This window comes from Tenrec ecaudatus, chromosome 16, assembly GCF_050624435.1.
Source record: "Tenrec ecaudatus isolate mTenEca1 chromosome 16, mTenEca1.hap1, whole genome shotgun sequence".
Taxonomy (NCBI): Eukaryota; Metazoa; Chordata; class Mammalia; order Afrosoricida; family Tenrecidae; genus Tenrec; species Tenrec ecaudatus.
In genome coordinates this window covers 58,803,177-58,822,905 of record NC_134545.1, presented here as the reverse complement: position 1 = coordinate 58,822,905, position 19,729 = coordinate 58,803,177, and the positions used below count along the sequence as shown (strand labels likewise).

The 19,729-nt window shown below is 41.8% G+C and overlaps 1 long non-coding RNA gene across 1 annotated transcript in view; it reads right to left on the bottom strand.

The window, feature by feature from the left end:
• LOC142429361 (uncharacterized) overlaps window positions 1-19,729 on the bottom strand; it is a 133,606-nt gene that overhangs the window by 97,644 nt on the left and 16,233 nt on the right. The window lies entirely within an intron of this gene.

Genomic DNA, 19,729 nt, shown 5'->3' with positions numbered 1-19,729 from the left:
CAATATAACCTACTCTGTGAGCAACCAGCAGTAGTGGTAGAGTACACCCCCTTAATCAACTCACACAGCTTTGATGTAATTCAAAGAAAGGCTCTGGGGATGTGACCTCCTTTTTAGCAGACTCTGTGAGAATGTTTTTCATTTCTGCTGTATCTGGATCCAGCATCTGGTTTGACAGCGAGCATGATGTGTTAGTCCGGGTAGACACTCGTATGTGTATAAGAAAGAGCTTTATATACAAGAGCAATTGAACATTGAGAAAACATCCCAGCCCAGTCCAGGTCAAGGCCATTAAGTCCGATATTAACCCCTATGTCCAATACCAATTTAAAAAGTCCTCTACAGACTCACAAAACACATGCAATGATGCCAAATGTAGAAGATCGCGGGCCAATGGGTAGAAAGTCTTAGGATCCAGTGGCATTGGAAACATCTCAGCACTGACAGGGGTCTCTGCATCAGGGTGGGTCTATGTGTCTTGTCAGCTGCTATGTCTCCCAGGGTGTGAACAGAGAGAGGGAGGTATCTCCTACCTCCAAGGAGGAACTACCAGATTTCCCAGAATTCTCAAGAGAAGGTCATGCCCAATGACCATGATCAGAAGCCCCAATGGCTATGATCTGATTGACAAGCTAGACTCCACACCTACACTCTTAATCCTCAAACTGACAAATGATTATATATTTATCACACATGCCTTTACGGCCTGTCCACAAACTGCACTTTCTCAAGACCTACTCAGTGGGCAACGGACACCACAGCTGCTCCTCCACCACCTGATGGAAATAGTTAATGGTCAACACCAGTCCAAACCTTTTTCAAATGCCCTACATAAGCAGTAAACAGAAGTTCACACATATATCCTATCATATACACTGTGAGACAGGTGGTGAGTCCCTAAGTGCTACAAAGCTAGGAAGCAGAGTTGTGCACCCTCCCCCCACTCACTTAGGTGAAGGATTGAATCAATGGAAGACAGAATTAATGAAACTGAAGACAAATCTCTCTCAATAGTGATCTATTTGAGAAACAATCAGGAGAAAAGAATTAAAAGGGGGGAAAAAGAAAAGAAATGAAGAAAATCTAAGAATTATATGGAGCACCATCAAGAGTAATAATTTCAGTGTGATCAGAATTCCAGAGCAGGAAGGGACTAAAACAAACACCCAGAGGGGGAAAAAAACAAACAAAATTGTCAAAAATTGGTTGGAAGAAAACTTCATGTCAGGAAAGAGAGATAAGAAGATATGCATTCAAAAGGCTGAACAAACCCCCAACAGGACAGACTTCAAAAGAAAATCACCAAGACATAATGCAATCAAACTTTCCAAAACCAAAGACAAAGAAAGAATCCTGAAAAATGAAAAGTTCCCTGCTCTAAAACTGATGTGAGGGAAATATCAACGCTTTTCTAACTTCACAGTGGGGGAAAAGCAGAATTCAACATCAGCCACGCAGGCCAATTCCTCTCAAGGCAAAGGTCACGCATGCCTCCCTTTTCCAATTGTATTCATTTACTTTTTTACTATTTCTGACATCAGTCATCCCTCCCACTGCATTCCCTGCCTCTCTGCTGGGTTCAATAAACCATTACAGTGGTCGTGCTCACAAACCATACCCAAGATTATGGAGTTACTTGGTAAATAGCTAGTTAAAATTCAAGGCTCGGGAGACAGTTCTTCAGTCAGGACCTTCCCTCGGCTGGTTTACAAGAAGTCCAGACCCTCAGCGTCCTGTTCTGCTTGTGCAAGTGTTACAAAGTTCCCTTAGCTTTCGAAGTTACAACACTTCAAAATGCCCTCTTGTTTCCATGAACCCTGGACTCTACTCTCCTTGCTTCAGCATCCACTCCACCAGTAAGCCTTGACCCGAACGTCTTCGGCGCTAGCTCTACAGGTTAGTAAACTCAGTTACCCTCAATTAACTGTCTGTTGCAGCACATCTCCTGTCCAAAGGCACGTACCTTTCTTGCTCTGTGGGCTGGAAAGTCCATTACCTCACTGCCTCTATTGCTGCATCACCACTTCCCTCTGTCGTTTGCCATTTGTGGTGTCGCAGTACTTTGTCCCCTGGATAAAAGGTTCCGTGTAAGGAATTTGGGACCCAAAGAACTCATTCTATTCCTGATTCTCTATTTATTTATTTATTCTTTCTTGATAATAGTGAAATTTTACCCTTTCAACTTCTGGAATGGCTCATTTTAAGCACAACAGAATGGCAAAACTGATCAATGTCCACATTAGGTTTCCATACATCTTATTTTCATCGCCTCGCCTGAAGGATGGCATGTATCTAATTTACACTGTTAGCAAACTCTTTGGTGGGGGATAAATACCTTGAACCTTGTACGTGCATAGCTCCTGAAGTCATTTGGTATGAGTTACAAGACTTTGGCTGGACAGGCCATATCAATCAATTCACTACAATGTCCTAGTAAAGTAGAACCAAAAAGATGAAAGTCTAATCTCTTGTCAGAAGCCATGCAGGCAAGAAGGAATGGAAATATATTTATAGTAATGTTGACATTTTCACAATGTTAAGTGTTCCCATCCCTGACTAGAAAATGTCTTTCCATTTATGTAGATCTCTTTTAGTTTATGGCCGTAGTGTTTGCAGTTTCTTCCTATAAATCTTTTGCATCCCTAGTTAAGTTTATTCATAGTTAACTTATCCTAATATGGAGTATTGTAAATGGAATTGATTTCCTGATGTCCTTTTAGGAGTCTTCTTTGTTTGTGTAAAGCAGTTGTTCTCAACCTTTCTAATGCCGCGACCCTTTCATACAGTGCCTCATGTTGTGGTGACCCCCAACCATACAATTATTTTCATTGCTACTTCATAACTGTAATTTTGCTACTGTTATGAATTTTAATGTAAATATCAGATAAGCAGGATGTATTTTCATTGTTACAAATTGAACATAAACAAACATAATTAAAGCAGTGATTAATCATAAAACATTATATAATTATATATTGTGAAATATTTATGTGTTTTCTGATGGTCTTAGGTGACCTCTGTGAAAGGGTTGTTCGACCCCCAAAGGGGTCACGACCCACAGGTTGAGAACCGCTGGTAAAGGAATACGATGATTTTTGTTCGTTGACTTGTACCTTGCCAGTTTGCTGCACCTGCCTACTAATTCCAATAACTTCCTTGTAGGGTCTCTGGGATTTTCCATGGATAGGAGCATGACATGGACAACTACGGATCATTTTCATTCTTCCTCTCCAACTGGGAAACCTGCTACTTCCTTTTCTTGTCTAATTGCTAGCACTTCCAGCACACTATTGAATAAGAGTGATGATAAAGGCCATCCTTGTCTCATTCCTGTTCTCAAGGGGAATCCTCCCAATCTTCTCCCATTGAAAATAATGTTGGCTTTTGGTTTTGCAAATATACCTTTATGAGCATCAAGATTATGTCCATATGCATATAGAATAAGTGCTCAGAATAAACCTTAAGCTGATATTTAATTTCACTCTGAGTATTTTTAACACAGGAAATGAAAAATAACTAGACAAAAATGACGCAATAAATAAAACTAGTTATTGCTTCCTCTAAAGTTACAAAACCAAATTAATTTGTTGCTAAGAATTTAGAAGATATTGAAACAATCATTTTAGTTTGTGTTACAAAATGTAGGAGCAAAATGTTTATGTTTTTGTTGTTTTGTTTTGTTTTTAATCTGCATCAAAGAAAAAAATCCCATATTCTGTTAGGTATCCAAGAAGAGTTTTAGTGAGGAATAACAAAGCTGGAGCGATTAAGAATACAAAGCACTCTGAAGTTCAGGAGTAGACAGGGGCATATATACATAGAAAACAAAGGAAAGATTGATTGGGAGGATTCATGATTGGTGATTTGTTGTTGTTGTTGTTAATCGCCAAAAGTCAGTTCTGACTTTATAACAACCCTATGTACAACAGAAGGAAACACTGCCTCTTCCTGAGCCATTCGGAACAACCTCACAAATATCCTTATGTTTGAGCCCACTGTTGCAGCCACTGTACCAAACCATCTCGTGGATGGGTCTTGCTCTCTACTCCACCAAGCAGGATGTCCTTTTCCAGAGACTGGTCTCTCCTCATACAATGTCCCAAGTTCATAAGACCAAGTCTTCTCCTTGCTTCTAAGGATCATCACGGCTGTAATTATCCCAAGACAATCTGTTCATTCTTTTGGAAATCCATGGTACTTTCAATATTCTTCACCAGCACCATAATTAAAATACATCAATTCTTCTCCATCTTCCTTATTTAATGTCCAGTGAAAACACCACGGCTTGAGGCAGGTGCACTTTAGTTCTCAACCCATCCTTGTTTCACAGCACTTTAAAGCAGTTGTGTGCAGATTTACTCAATGGATTACTTCATCTGATCTCTTGACTGCTGCTTCTATGAGCATTGACTGTGCATCCAAGAACGAGGAAATGCTTGACAACTTCGATCTTTTCTCATGTGTCGTGATGGTACATGTTGGCCCAGATTCTGAGGATTTTTTTTCTTTACATTAAGTTGTAATTCATATCGAAGGCTGCAGTCTTTGACTTTCATCAACAAGTGCTTCAAGTCCCCCTCACTTTCAGCCAGCAATGTTGTGTCATCTGCATATCGCAGGTTGTTAATAAGTCTTCCTCCATTACTGATGCCATATCCTTCTTCATAAAGTCCTGCTTCTCTGATTATTTTCTCAGCATACAGATTGAATATGTAGGATGAGAGGATACAATCCTGATTCACACCTTTCTTGATTTAAAACCATGCAGTATAGCCTTGTTCTGTTTGCCCAACTGCCTCTTGATTTACATAGAGGGTTTGCATGAGCAACATTAAGTGTTTTGGAATTGTCATTTTTCTCAAGGAAATTCACAGTTTGTTATGATCCAGAGTCAACTGAAGTTGCATAGTTAGTAAGTCACAAGTAAGCATCTTTCTGTAAGCCAAGCTTACTCTGGTATCAGAAATGATATCCCTTGTTCCACATCCTCTTCTGAATCCAGCCTGAATTTCTGACAGTTCCCTGTCAATGTACTCCTGCAAACATTGTTGAATGATCTTCAGTAAAATTTTATTCACATGTGATATGAATTATATTGTCTTGTAATTTGTTTATTTTATTGGGTCACTATTCTTTGGAATGGGTACAAATATAGATCTCTTGTAGTTGACTGGTCAGTTAGTTGTCTTCCAAATTTCCTGGCAGAGGTGAGTGAGTGCTTCCAGTGCTTCACTAGCTTGTTGAAACATTTCCATTGATATGCCATCAATTCCTGGAGCCCTGGTTTGGCTAATGATTTCAGTGCAGCTTGGGCTTCTTTGATCCCTATTGATTTACGATCACATGAGTGTGCTGCCTCTTGAAATGGATGGATGTCCAGTTCTTGTTGGCGCAGTGACCCTGCACTCTCTCCATCTTCCTTTGATGCTCCTGTATTATTCAGTATTTTGTCCATAGATTTTAAGGCATTTCAACTTTGGTGATTTCCAATTTTCTTGGGATCATACTTTGTTCCTTCTAAGTTGTAATTATTAATAAATGCTTTCGGCTGTTTCTTCTCGTTTTCAATTCTGCCCCATCAGCAACGGATGGTCCCCAAAGCTTTCCTAGATCCGTGTCATTATGGTCAACTCTCCTGTGAGAAAACAGAGCTCTTTCTCAATCATACTTTGATTGCCTTCTGCCCCGAGAGGATCATCGCCTGGCGCCATAGCTGAGAATGTTCAGCTGCTGCTCATAAGGCTTTCCAGTGGCTAATTGCTCAGAAGTAGACAGATCATTCCTTCATCACAGTCTGCTCTGAGTCTGGAAGCTCGAGTGAAACCTGTTCACTCTGAATGGCCCTGCTGGTATTTACAGCAGCATGCAAGTCACCAAAGTATGAAAAACTGACAGGCAAGCAGTGGGATGCTTTATAATATATAAGCATAACTTCAACGTGGTAAAGGTTGACCTCTTAGTATGGGGGGGGGAATAAAAATTCACCTAGTTGAGTAAGCCAGTTGTTTTACAAGAGTGCAGTCAGGAACACATTTCTTCCCTGCCCACCCAGAACAATTTGCTTACATCTTGGTACATTCTTCCTCTAAACAAATGGTTTACATCCTTACCTTTTGCTTTCTGGGAATGCACTGTGGTCCTGTCGTTTTTTAGGGCCTCTCATTTGAATTTTGTGTTTACATTCTTTTAATCAGGTCTCCACTAGAGGGTGCTAATCACTCACAGTAGAGCAGGATTTCTATTGGACTATTGTTTTGTTAACTAGCTTTTGGTTAATAAACTTTATTTTCTTCACATTGCTGTGCTAACTGGCCTTATCTTCAGGGTGAGTAGGTTTTGGGTGGAACATCTTAACAGACAAGGCCATGTTCTAGGAACATTTCTCAGTCAGGACAGAATGATAGAGATCAAGATGAAATTTAGCAAAGACTAAAGGTCAGCCTCAAGACCATTAGTGAAAGTCTGTGAAACTGGCACGATTTTATGTGATGGATCAAATGGTTTTGAAGTACAACATTTCATGGATAAACTTCATCAAACTCAATCAAAACATTGTTTTATAAATACAGTAGCATTATGAGGAAAATAAAAATCCCAAAGTAAAGTGACACTTTATCCACCATCCTCCCCAAGAAGAAAAACAATTACTTATAATATCAATGAAGGAAGGAACTGAATTGTTAAGATGAGATACTACATTATAGTACAGTGCAAATTATTAACACAGAGCACGTTGTAAGTATGAGCACTATTGTCAGGAGCGTAGTCACAGCGATCTGATTTCATTATGGCCCGTGCACGTCTTCGGACTGTAGAGAGAACGTGAAAGGCTTTCTTTTTTTTTTTAGTGCTATTTTTCTGATAAAGAACACCAGAGAGAAATTTATCTGTGCTTTATTGATTATGCAAAGACACTGAACTGTGTGGATCCTAACAAACTATGGGTAACATCGTAAAGAATGGGAAATCCAGAACACTAATTGTGTCGAGTAGAACCTGTAGAGAGACAAAAAAAGGCAGTCCTTCTAATACTTTTCTTGTCAGTTACCTTGGGCTCCTGCTCTAAACCTACCAAGCCACACTTGGACTTCTGTCCCAGATTTCTCTTACAGCAAGCATCTACTGCTGTTCTCACGCACAGCGCCCATGTACAGAGAAAGCCTTCCTGGGACACCCTCCCCATCGTTGTTACGTTGGAGCTCATTGTCGCAGCCACTGTGTCTCTCCATTCCCTCGAGAGGCTTCCTTTTTTAGCTGACCCTGGAGGTTCACTGCGAGGGATGACAGTGAGCTGTACTTTACCAAGCATGATTTATAAACTACTGTTTGGGGATTCTCTATTATTTGTAAACAAATAAAATTCGCCATTTAGAAAATGTTATTAACTTCTCCTGTTTTACCTAATTAGCCAAGGTTAGTTCCTACAACAACAATAAATAGTACCAATTAAAGCAGGTGGCAGAGTAATTGCAGTTATAAAATGATAATTTGCTATTCTTTACTTAATTTTATTTAAGAATGATTGAAAATTGGTGTGTTCCCAGGCGACAGTGTACCCAATGATTTAAAAGACAGTATACACAATGATTATAACTAAATAGGGTGGGAAAATGAACATCTGACTCAGTGTCTTTCACAAGTAAATGTTATGAAGGGGAAAAAGAAAACAGAAACAAAACTGGTCTAGACCAAAAACAAATAAAGAAATTTAGTAATCACATGCAAGATTTGGACTTTATTGATCTTGGTTTGAATAAATCAGGACTAATAAAACAGTTTAAGGGCAGTTGAGGCTATTTCAGTATAAGTTGTACATTAAGGAATAAATTTTCATTTATCTTATACAAGAAAGGCTTTTTAGCAAATATTTTTCATTTTTAAGAACTGAATACTTCCCCCAGAATAATTTATTACAGAGGACAGCACTGAATCTGCGGCTCCGGGAGAGGTACATGTCTGAGCACACCCTGGCCCACCAAGCCTTGAGGACAATATTCCTGCTCGGAACAGCCAATCCACAGAAAAGACCACATGGCTGATCCCACTATCAGACATGACATCCCTCACTGACCAATAGCCCTACAGGAGACAACACTGGAGACACAATGTGGGAATTCTGCCTGATCTGATCCCACCACACCAAAGCAAATCACTAAGGGCATCAAACAGAACAGCCAGGGAACAGAGCTACGAGGTCCCCAGGGAATACCAAAAATAGACTTTGGGGCCAGGGCTTGGCACCCATCAGACTCAACTGGAAAACACTCCTGAAGTCCAAACAACAGTCTTTGAACTAACTATAAGCTTTTCTTTCTTGTTGTAATGTTTTGTCTTTTGTCATTGGCTTGTTCTTGTTGATGTTGTTGTTTTGTTCTATTTTGTTGCTTGGTTTTGCTCTGTCTTGTTTTTGTGCATGTTATTACCTCCGCAGGTCTGTCTAAATAAGATAGGCTGGATGAACAATCTGGAGGAGAAAACAACGGGACCAACAGTTCCTGGGGGACATGGGAGAGGGGGAGGTGGGGAGAAAGGAAGTGGTTTTAAGAAACCCAAGGACAAGGGGACAGCAAGTGATCCAAATAAGTGGTGAGGAGGGTGTAGGAGGCCTGGTAGGGCATGGCCAAGTGTAATGTAACCAAAAGGAATTATGGAAACCCAAATGTAGACTGAGCATGATAGTGGGACAAGAGGAAAGTAAAAGGAAATAGAGGAAAGAGCGAGGGGGCAAAGGGCATTTATAGAGGTCTAAATAAAGGCATGTACATATGTAAATATATTTATATATAAGGATGTGGGAGTAGATCAATGTGCATATATATATGTATATATATTTAGTATTAAGGTAGTAGATGGCCATTGGGCCTCCACTCAAGTATTCCCTCAATGCAAGAATCCTTTGTTCTATTAAACTGGCATTCCATGATGCTCACCTTCCAGACACAATCTCTGAAGACAAAGTTGGTGCATGAGCAAATGTGGTGAAGAAAGCTGATGGTGCCCAGCTATCAAAAGATCTAGTGTCTGGGTCTTAAAGGCTTGAAGGCAAACAAGCAGCCATCTAGCTCAGAAGCAGCAAAGCCCACATGGAAGAAGCACACCAGCCTGTGTGATCACAAGGTGTCGAAGGGAGCAGGTATCAGGCATCAGAGAACAAAAAAATCAAATCATTGTGAATGAGAGGGAGTTCAGATTGGGGATCCAAGACCCATATCTAGGCAACTGGACATCACAGGGAGGAAACGAACCAGTAAGGGTGCAATGTAGCAATAATGAAACATACAACTTTCCTCTAGTTCTTTAATGCTTTCTTCCCCCCTCCCCTCCCCACTATCATGATCCCAATTCTACTTTACAAATCAGGCTAGACCAGAGGATGTACACTGGTACAGATAGGAACTGGAAACAGGGAATCCGGGACAGATGATCCCTTCAGGACCAGTGGTGAGAGTGGTGATATCGGGAGGGTTGCAGGAAGGTGGGGTGGAAAGAGGAAACTGATGACAAGGATCTACATATGACCTCCTCCCTGGGGGATGGACAACAGAAAAGTAGGTGAAGAGAGACGTCGGACAGTGTAAGATATGACAAAATAATAATAATTTATAAATTATCAAGAGTTCATGAGGGAGGGGGGAGTGGGGAGGGAGGGGAAAAGTTGATGAGCTGATACCAAGGGCTCAAGTAGAAAGCAAATGTTTTGAGAATGATGATGGCAAAAGTGTACAAATGTGCTTGACATAATGGATGTTTGAATGGATTGTGATAAGAGTTGTATGAGTCACCAATAAAATGATTAAATTTAAAATATATTTTTTAACGTGTCCACAATTACAAAATAAACTTGGCATAAAATCCAGCCAAGAATTTTGACTTAAACAGGTAGAATGCTTGTTTTGTTCTGTTTGAAGAAATCTAGACAGTTCTGTAAATTGTTTTCAATATTATGACAACATTCTCCAGTTGGCCATCTCTCCAGTTACCCCACCCCCACCCCGCCCCCTTCCCTCCAAACCTAAACTGGAAAAGATGAGCGTGGCAGACATACTGCTGAGCAGCCCATTAAAGCCCTGCAGACTTTAGAACTTGAGAAGAAACATTCAGCGTGGAATAAACGAAGTGTCTGGCCAAAGCTGATGGCTGGCCAGGCTCCATTGATACTGTGGAAATTCTTTGGCCACAACCCCGCTGTCCTAACATCTGAGGCTGCACCAGTCTTCCCGCAGTTACTGCAGGCCAGAATGGCAACAGCATGTGATATAAACATGTCAGGGCAGAAAAGAGAAGGTGTCATGTTTTCCTCTGTTTTTTCTTGTTGTATGTGTGTTTGGGGGGTGGGGGGAAGGGGGGTCAGAGAAACTACACACCTAGATAGTTCCAGGAGGGACTGCCCCTGAGGATTCACAAACCTCAATGAACTAGCAAGGCAAAATATCAAATTTGTGGTATAGATGATTTCAGAAGTGAAAAGGATCATTGAAGTGAGGAGATAGAAGATTCTATTATCGTCTCATTTTTCTCCTGGGCTCTTTGGCCATTATTTCCTCCTTCTCAGACCTCTGTGAATGAGTTCTCAAGGCTGCCAACTTGGTGTAGGATGACAAAGTGGCAGCAGGAAACATGGGACACAATGGGAACTGAGTATATTAAGCAATTAATAAACAACAACAAACAAAAAGCGGTTGTCAAGTGAATTTCTACTCATGTTTCTGAGCAGAATTGTGGCTCCGTAAGGTTTTCAGTGGCTGTTATTTTACAAGCAGACTGTCAGGGCACCAGTGGGTGGCTGTTACCTCAAACCTTGACACTCTGTAACCTTTGTAGCCATGAACTATTTGCACCACCCAGTTAAAATAATAGTTTTAAGAATCTTGGGAGCTCTGGAAATGGCTTGTTAAGGAGGAAGTTGGAGGCAAATCTCTCCAAGACAACATAAAGAAGGACAATAACTAAACATCTGCCTTAGTATTTTAATCGTTTCTTGTCTGCTAGTTCATATACATCCTCTTACCTATACTTACTCATGGTTATCAAACACTCACATCTAATAAGGAGCTCTGGTAGCGTTATGGGTTACCATTAGGCTGCTAACTTCAAGTTCTGCTGCTGGAAACTACAAGCCACTTTGAGGGAGAAAGACGGGCTTCCTACTCCCATTAAGAGTTACAGTCCTTGTATACAAACATTTTAGGGGTGAAGACTGTGTAGTATGGAAGAGACCAGACCAAAACCAGGGATGTACATGGTAGACAATGGTGGAGGAGGTGGGGAAAGGAAAACAAAAGGATGAATAAAAGGAAGAAAAGGGTAGTGGGGGCATGGGGCACTAATCCACCCAAGGGGAGGGTATTGTTTATATCTCCACAGGGAAAGTGGGACCAGACTTCAACCCAGTGTCGCAAGGTGTGAATGCAATATCCCGGCGTGGAGTAGGGAACCAGTGGAGAGGTCTGGGAGGCTGGCTCCAGCACCATAAATTAAGTGGATTCCTGCCCCTCCCCCGAAAAGAATTTGTTCCAAAGGACGACATTGACTCTGCAGCTCCGGGAGATGAACATATCTGATCAGAGCACACGGGAGAAGATGAAGGGGCAGGAGGAGAGAGTGGAGCACAGCCTGGCCCACCAGGCCGTGATGATGATGTTCCTGAGTAGAGCAGCCAGTCCACAGAGAGAACAACATGGCTGGCCCCACTATGAGAAATGATGCCAATCACTGACTAAGGGCGATACAGGGGACTGCACAGGAGACACAGTGTGGGAATTGCACCTGACCTGATCCCACCACACCGAGGCAAATCACTGGGGGAGTGCAGCGGAACAGCAAGGGAATGGAGTGGCAAGGTCCCCAGGGAATGCTGAAAGTGGACTTTGGGGCCAGGGCGTGGTGCCCCAACAGACTGGACTGGAAAACGCTCCTAAGGGCCAGCAAACGATCCTGAACTAACTACAAGCTTTTCTCTTGTGAACTGTTTTGTTCTGTTCTTTGCCAGTGGTTTGTTTTTGTTGTTTTGTTGTCTGGTTGCATACTGTTGCTTTGTTTTCCTCTGTCTTGTTTTCGTGCATGTTAGTGTCTCCACAGGTCTGTCTGAATAGGACAGGCTGGATGAACTATCTGGAGGAAAAACAATGGGACTGACAGTTCCAGGGGGACTTGGGGTGGGGGGGTAGTGGGGGTAAGGAAGTGGTGTTAACAAACCCAGGGAGAAGGGAAAAACATGGGACCCCAAATGGTAGAGAATAGGGAGTGGCAGGCCTGGTGGGAAATGATCAAGGGTAAGGTTGCTTAGAGAAGAGGTATACTCTAGCCCAGGTGGCGACGAAGCATGGTGGTAGGGCAGGAGGAAAGTCAAGGGAGATGGAGGAAAGAGCTAGGAGTCAAAGGGCATTCATGGAGGTCTAGACAAAGACATGTACATGCAAATATATATAGGAGGATGGGGAAATAGATCTATGTGTCTATATTTATAGGTCAAGTATTAAGGTGGCAGAAGGACCTTGGGCCTCTACTCAAACACTCCCTCAATGCATGAATACCTTCTTTTATTAAATTGGAACTCTATGATGCTCACTCTCCCGACACAACGGCTGGAGCCAAAGTGGGTGAACAAGTAAATGTGGTGAAGAAAGCTGATGGTGCCCGGCTATCAAAAGAGATAATGACTGGGGTCTTAAAGGCTTGAAGATAAACAAGCGGCCATCTAGCTCAGAAGCAACAAAGTCCACATGGAAGAACACACCAGCCTATGTGATCGAGTGGTCCCGAAGGGATCAGTTACCAGGCATCAAAGAACAAAAAATCATATCATTGACTGCACACCTCCATGATAGGATCGCTGAGGACAAATGGGTGCATAAGCAAATGTGGTGAAGAAAGCTGATAGTGCCCTGCTATCAAAAGAGATAGTGTCTGGGGTCTTAAAGGCTTGAAGGTGAACAAGCGGCCATCTAGCTCAGAAGCAAAAAAGCCCACATGGAAGAAGCACACCGGCCAGTGCGATCACAGGGTGCCAAGGTACCATGTATAAGGCATCATGCAAAAAAAAAAAAAAGATATAAGTATGTGTATGTATGTGTATATGTATATATGTATATGTATATATGCATATATATACCATATTAAATGAAGGGGGAAGTGCAGAGTGGAGACCCAAGGCCCAAGTGTCGGCCAATGGAGATCCCCTCATAGAGGGGTTTAGGAGAGGAGATGGGTTAATTAGGGTGCGAGGTAGTACCGATGAAGAACTCAGCTTTCCCCCAGATCCTGGATGCTTCCTCCCCCCAACTACCATGATCCGAATTCTACCTTGCAGGACTGGATAGGACAGAGGCTGTACACTGGTACATATGAGGGCTGGAGGTACAGGGAATCCAGGGTGGATGATACCTTCAGGACCAAGGGTGTGAGGGACGATGCTGGGAGAGTGGAGGGTGAGTGGGTTGGAAAGGGGGAACTGATTACAAGGATCCACATGTGACCTCTTCCCTGGGAGAGGGACAGCAGAGAAGGGGGGAAGGGAGACTCCGGATAGGGCAAGATATGACAAAATAACGATGTATAAATTACCAAGGGCACATGAGGGAGGGGGGAAAGGGGAAGGAGGGGAAAAAAAAAAGAGGACCTGATGCAAGGGGCTTAAGTGGAGAGCAAATGCCTTGAGAATGATTGGGGCAGGGAATGTATGGATGTGCTTTATACAATTGATGTATATATATGTATGGATTGTGATAAGAGTTGTATGAGTCCCTAATAAAATGTAAAAAAAGAAAAAAAAAAACGAGTTACAGTCTTGCAAATCCACCGGGGCAATTCTACTCTGCCTTTTGGATCGCTATAAGTCAGAATCAACTAGCTGATGGTGAGTCTGCATTTTTGAGTTGTCATCTAATAGCTCATGATGCCCTTGATTCATTGACAATATGTGACTATTAGAAATAAGCTTTTTGAAATAACTATTTGAAATAATCCAGATTGGGGAGACCCTCAGCATGAAGCATAATGATGCTAAAAGGATTCACAGCCACATGGCTAAATTAGAAAGCATGAAAAACAAAGGAAATTCATCATCAAATCATGATGGGCCACAAATTAACTAATGACAATAACATCCGATATAGGAGGGCAGGAAAAGAACTGTGATTGGGATATGGACACAATTGAAAATTAGAACATTTTACTAGGCTGATTCCAAGACCCTCCAACCATCTTGGTTCGGGCATGTCTCATAACCATTGGACCAGAGTATACCAATTCCCATCAAGGGTATGCCCATTCAAGGGCCCAGAGGCAAGACTGCCCCTCCCTGGGCTAGGCAAGAGAGTTGAAGCTAGATACTTTAAACACATTCTCTCCTGGAGGTGTATTGGGTTACAAGTTAGACTGCTAACCACAAGATTGGCAGTTTGAAACCACCAGCCACTTTTTAGGAGAGAGATGAGGCTTTCTACTCTAGTAGAAAAGAGTTACAGTCTTGGGAAACCACCAGGGCAGTTGTACCCTGTCGTATCGGGTCACTATGAGTCAGAATTGACTCAATGGCAATGAGTTTGGCATTTTGAGTTTATGAGTTGCAATGACTCAATGAGTTGCAATGACTCGATGACAGTGCGTTTGGGGTTTTCCCCTAAAACAAATTTACCTAAGGGACTGCCAGGAGTCAGAACCAACATGACAACTGAGTTAGTGCCGAAAATCAAAGGCCCTTCTGACAGCACTCTGGTTTCATCCGAAGCCTTAAAATTAGTACAAATGTCATCTGGAGTCCCAAATTCACTTTCTGACCACCAAGCTGCCAAAGTGAACTTCAAGGAGACACGAAAGGACCGTAGCCCTGAGCAAGCTCCTTGGTAATCAGAGAAGCAAGGAGGAGCAGGCTAGTAGGAGCAGATAGATGCAGGTGGAACATAATCACTGAATAAGGGCAGACATAAGGAAAGGCCCTTCCTGACTGTCTTTGTTTTAGAGCACTTGACAAGGTTTTGCAGATGTTACTGTTTATATTAATCCCATGTCTGTAATAACCAAACCATTACCAACGCAAATAAAATTTTACATCTCCACAACCACCTCTAAGATCATCTTGTGATGATTTTCCCTAGGATACAACCAACAATGATAATTGTATGGAGTTTTAGATTATTTTTAATGATCAGAAAGTAGAGTTTCTATATATTTCCTCTACCCCGCTATACAATTTCTTTTATTATTATCTCGCATTCATGGGAACATTTGTTATCATTTAGGAACCAGTATTGCTATATTACTATTAACTGTTAAAAATAATAAAAACTCAATGAAATTTGAATGTCATTGAATTCGCAGGCATACTATGAGCAGTAAGTGTACATATATGCATATAGAAAGGCATGTTGGTTACAGAGGAGCGGAGTACAATGAGGTTTATAAAGAGAAGAAACTTAAAACCATAGCCTGTGCCATCAGGTCGAGTCTAACTCCTAGAGACTCTACAGGGTTCCAAGACTGGGGATCGTATAGGAGCAGATCGCCATCCTCCTACTGCAGAGCACCTGGTGAGCCTGAAGCACCCACCTTGCATGTAGCACTCAGACGCTTACCCAACTGGCCACCAGAGCTCCTTAAAAAGAGAACAGAAGGAAGAAATGTGGAAGTTTAACCACAGCCTAATCTTAACATGATTTACTGGACCTTTTTTACTGGGATCAAAGGCCGTCAGTCCATCCACCCAGACATATCTTAAGCCTGGCTTCGAACAGGAAACAAATGATTTGCAACTTTTCCCTGGTGAATTAAAAGCGAATTTTTGTAAGAGAGCCCCCAAATAAAAAGTTTTCGGCTTTCGATGTCCTTCTTTGGCATAACCTAAGTCCTTAGCTTACAATAGAGTTCATTTGTTGTGTTGTGTAGTTGTGTAAATGTTTGAGAAATGTATAAAGTCAAGTAGCTCCCATTTCAGTATCATGTGGAATCATTTGAGGAAAGTTATTTTTTATCTACGCCAACCAGACAGGTCTACTGATGTACCTGCAGCTGTGTGGTTCAAGAGCGTTTGTGAGTCTGGGGAGGAGAAAGGAGCAGCTCTTTCCTTTGCTCTGGTTGGAAAAGTGCTCATGTGGAACAAGGATGATTGCATAGTCACCTTCCTTGGCTGGATTTGACTTTTCCCAGGTGTCAGTTTCCTGGATTAAAAAAAACTGCCCTAAACTTCTACTTTCCTTGGCCTCTCTGTTGACCAATGCCTGCCTTCTGCCTAACTTGGCGCTGGTTCATCCCTCAGGCTTAAGCAATCGGATCACTTGGCTCAGAGTAAAGGGCATTAGAGCCTGCCGATCTCACAGTTACCCTTCCCACCCCACCCCCTGGCCTGTGCCTGCCCTGTCTGGTGTGTGAATAGTTCTTGGCAAATCCCCCAGAGGAGAATATCGCCACTAACAATAGCAACTCCCTTTTTAGCTCTAATCCCTTACTACTTGGGACTTTGAATTTAGGAAAACCAAAAATAACCTGTGTAATTGCAGTGGGTTACCCTAACAATCTATTTTTGCTACTACCAACATTAGATGTCACTCCAGTAGAGATTCAGCTGCTTGTAGTAAAAGAAAGCCTGGGCTCGTAGCCAGACAGACCTAGATTCAAGCCCTAGCTTAGCTGTGTACTACTTTTATGACATTGGTCAAGTCACTAATTTGAACCTTTGGAACTACTGTACTTTACATGGAAGTACTTGGAAATCTGCAAAGTGCCATGTCAAGTGAATGGGTATCATTTGAGAGCTTCAAGAAAAGGAGTCATCTAAATCTTCAAGTGGTACTTAAATCAAGTGACACAGATACTGCTTACCCTCTGCTCCACGTTCACGTGCAGTCTGAAAAACAAATAACTAAATATCTATGCTTAGTTTCTACTCCATTTCAAAAAGTCTTCCCTTTCATTCATTATGAAGTTGGAATCCATAAAAGATCTAGTGGTTCCTTTCATATCAAGGAGCGACAAATCCAAGGGCCATCTCTTACATGCCAACTATGCTGGCAAACAGGTTTTCTCTGAAACTAAGCCATTGTTGTAGTTGCTTTTATATCGTGAATGAAGTTGGCTTTTCAGACTTAGACACTGTTCTGGATTGCACTGTGTCCACACAAATATCTGTTGAATTCTTGGCCCTTCTAAGGAATTTTGGTGTCCATGTGGGTTAGTCATTGGCCTTCTAACCACAAGATTGGAGGTTCAAATTCACCAGCTGCTAAGGCAAAAAGAGTAAAATGGTCTCCTCCTGTACAGATTTACAGACTCAGTCATGCTACAAAGGGTTGATCTAATAAGCTGGAATCAACTTGATGGCAGTGGTTTGGGTTTGGGTTTTGGATCGGTACTTATGGAGGCACCCCAAGGTGGCACAAATGCTTAAGCACTGGACAAGTATATGACAAGATTGGTAGTTTGAACCCAGTCAGAGGCTCCTCGGAAGAAAAGCCTGGTGATCTGCTTCCATGAAGATTGCGGCCAAGGAAACCACACAGAGCATTTCCCCTTGGCAACACATAGAACCTCTGAGGTTGGCTTGTTTGGGTTTCTTTCTTTTGATGTGTTGTTACCTTTGGAGACATATGCTCCTAGTTGGATATAACATTTTTCTTTTTACTATGTTAATGAGGTCACGCAGGATAGTCTGCATCCCAACATAGCCTTGTCACTTCTGAGTCATAAGACAAAAGAGACAGGACAAAGGAATGCCTGGGGGACTGTCAACAAGGAAGGAATTTACACTGTCAAGACCTTGAAATGGATGGTTAGCCTCAAGAACTTTTAGAAAGCATTTCTGTTCTTTAAAACCACTGGTATTTAGGTGACAGCAGCTCCAGGAAATGAGGATAGTCATGTTACTCTCTGATTCCACCCTTGTGCCCAAGCTGCCTGAGCACAGATCAGTGCTGCCATGACTCTGTCATTGTAAATAGCATCTAACCACCCGGCTGTAAGAGAACAAAACACTGTCCAGTCCTGCACCATCCTCACAGCTGCTGCTATGTTTGAGCCCTTTGTGCCAACCCGTTGTGCCAACCCGTTGCACTGAGGGTCTTTCTCTCTCTCTTTTTTTTTTTGTTTGCTGACCAAGCATGATTTCCTTTACCAGGGACTAGCCCCTCCCAATAACATGTCCAAAGTAAGTGAGCTAGGTCTCACCAAACTGACTTCTAACAAGCATTCTGGCTGTCCTTCTTTCTGGCAGTCAATGATAATTTTAATATTGTTCACCAATACCATAATTTAAAACCATCCATTTTTCTCTGGCCTTCCTTATCCAGCTTTCACATTCCCTTTATTATTATGTTGCTTATTGCCTCAGTTGTGAGGATGTTTGTCTTCTTTACATTGAAGCATAATCCATATTGAACTTAGGTCTTCATCAGTAAGTGCTATAAGTCTTCTTCAATTCAAGGAAGCAAGGGTGTGTCATCTGCATATTGAAGATTGTTAATGAACTTGTCTCCAAACCTTCTGCCATGAGCATCTCTACTTCCTTCTCTCCTTCAGTCCAGCTTTTCAGATTAGTAGCTCAGCATACCAATTAATTAAGTATGGTGAAAGAGATATATTTGTGGCCTGGTGACCCTAACCTTTCCTGGTTTTAAGTCATTCAGTAACTCCTCGATCTATTTGAATGACAGCCTGTGTGTCTCAAAGAAGCACAATTAAGTGTCCTGGAATTCCCATTCTTTCCAATATCCACAGTTTGCTATGATTCACATTCTTTGATTTATTATCCATAGGTTGTTATAATCCACACCATTGAATGCCTTTACATAGTCAATAAAATACAAATAAACATCTCTCTGGTATTCTGTGTTTCAGCCAAGATCTAGCTTAAATTATCAATGATATCTCTTGTGCCTACATCCTCTCATGAATCCTGTTTGAATTTCTCACAGCTACCTGTCTGTGTACTAATGCAACCATTTAAAAATTATTATTTTAAAATAGTTATTATTCCTAAATTATTTTCAGCTCAATTTTATTTGTATGCTATATTGATAACTTTGTGCTATATTAATAACTTTGAGAATGTCTGCATTCCTTTGGATCACCTATCTCTGGAATGGGCATGAAAACATATCTCTTCTAGTTGGTTGGCCAGGTAGCCGTCTCCTAAATGTCTTGGCGTAGATTAGGGAGTGCTTTTAGCATTGCATCCGCTTGTTGCAACATCTCAATCAGCATTCCATCAATTCTTGGAGCAGTGTTTTTTCACCAGTGCCTTCATGCCATTTAGTTAGCTTGCTTCAATATCATCATCCGCCCCCCAATCCCCCTTAATCATATTCTACCTCTTAAAACGGGTGAGCATCAATCAGTTCTTTTGGGTTCCGTCACTGTGTGTTCCTTCATCTCCTTCTGTTGCTTCCTGCACTGTTCAAAGTGTGGGGCAGAGGGTCAGCCGACATGGCGACTTGAGGGTGGAATGTCTTTGTCCATTCTTTCTGCTGGAGGGAGATGGAGCGGGTCCTTCTCTTTGGGTTGTCGGATTCCCAGTCGTTGCACATTTAATTATAATGCTTTGCCTCCTTGAGCTGCCTTTAACATTTTCTGCTCATGTCTTTTACTTTGTCATTTCTTCCACTTGCTTTAACTACACGTCTCTTCTGATGTCCGCTTTGGTCTTTTCTTTCTTTCCTATCTTTTTAATAATCTTTTGTTTTCTTCGTGTCTTACTTAATGTCATCCCACAATTCATCTAGTCCTCAGTAATTAGTGTTCA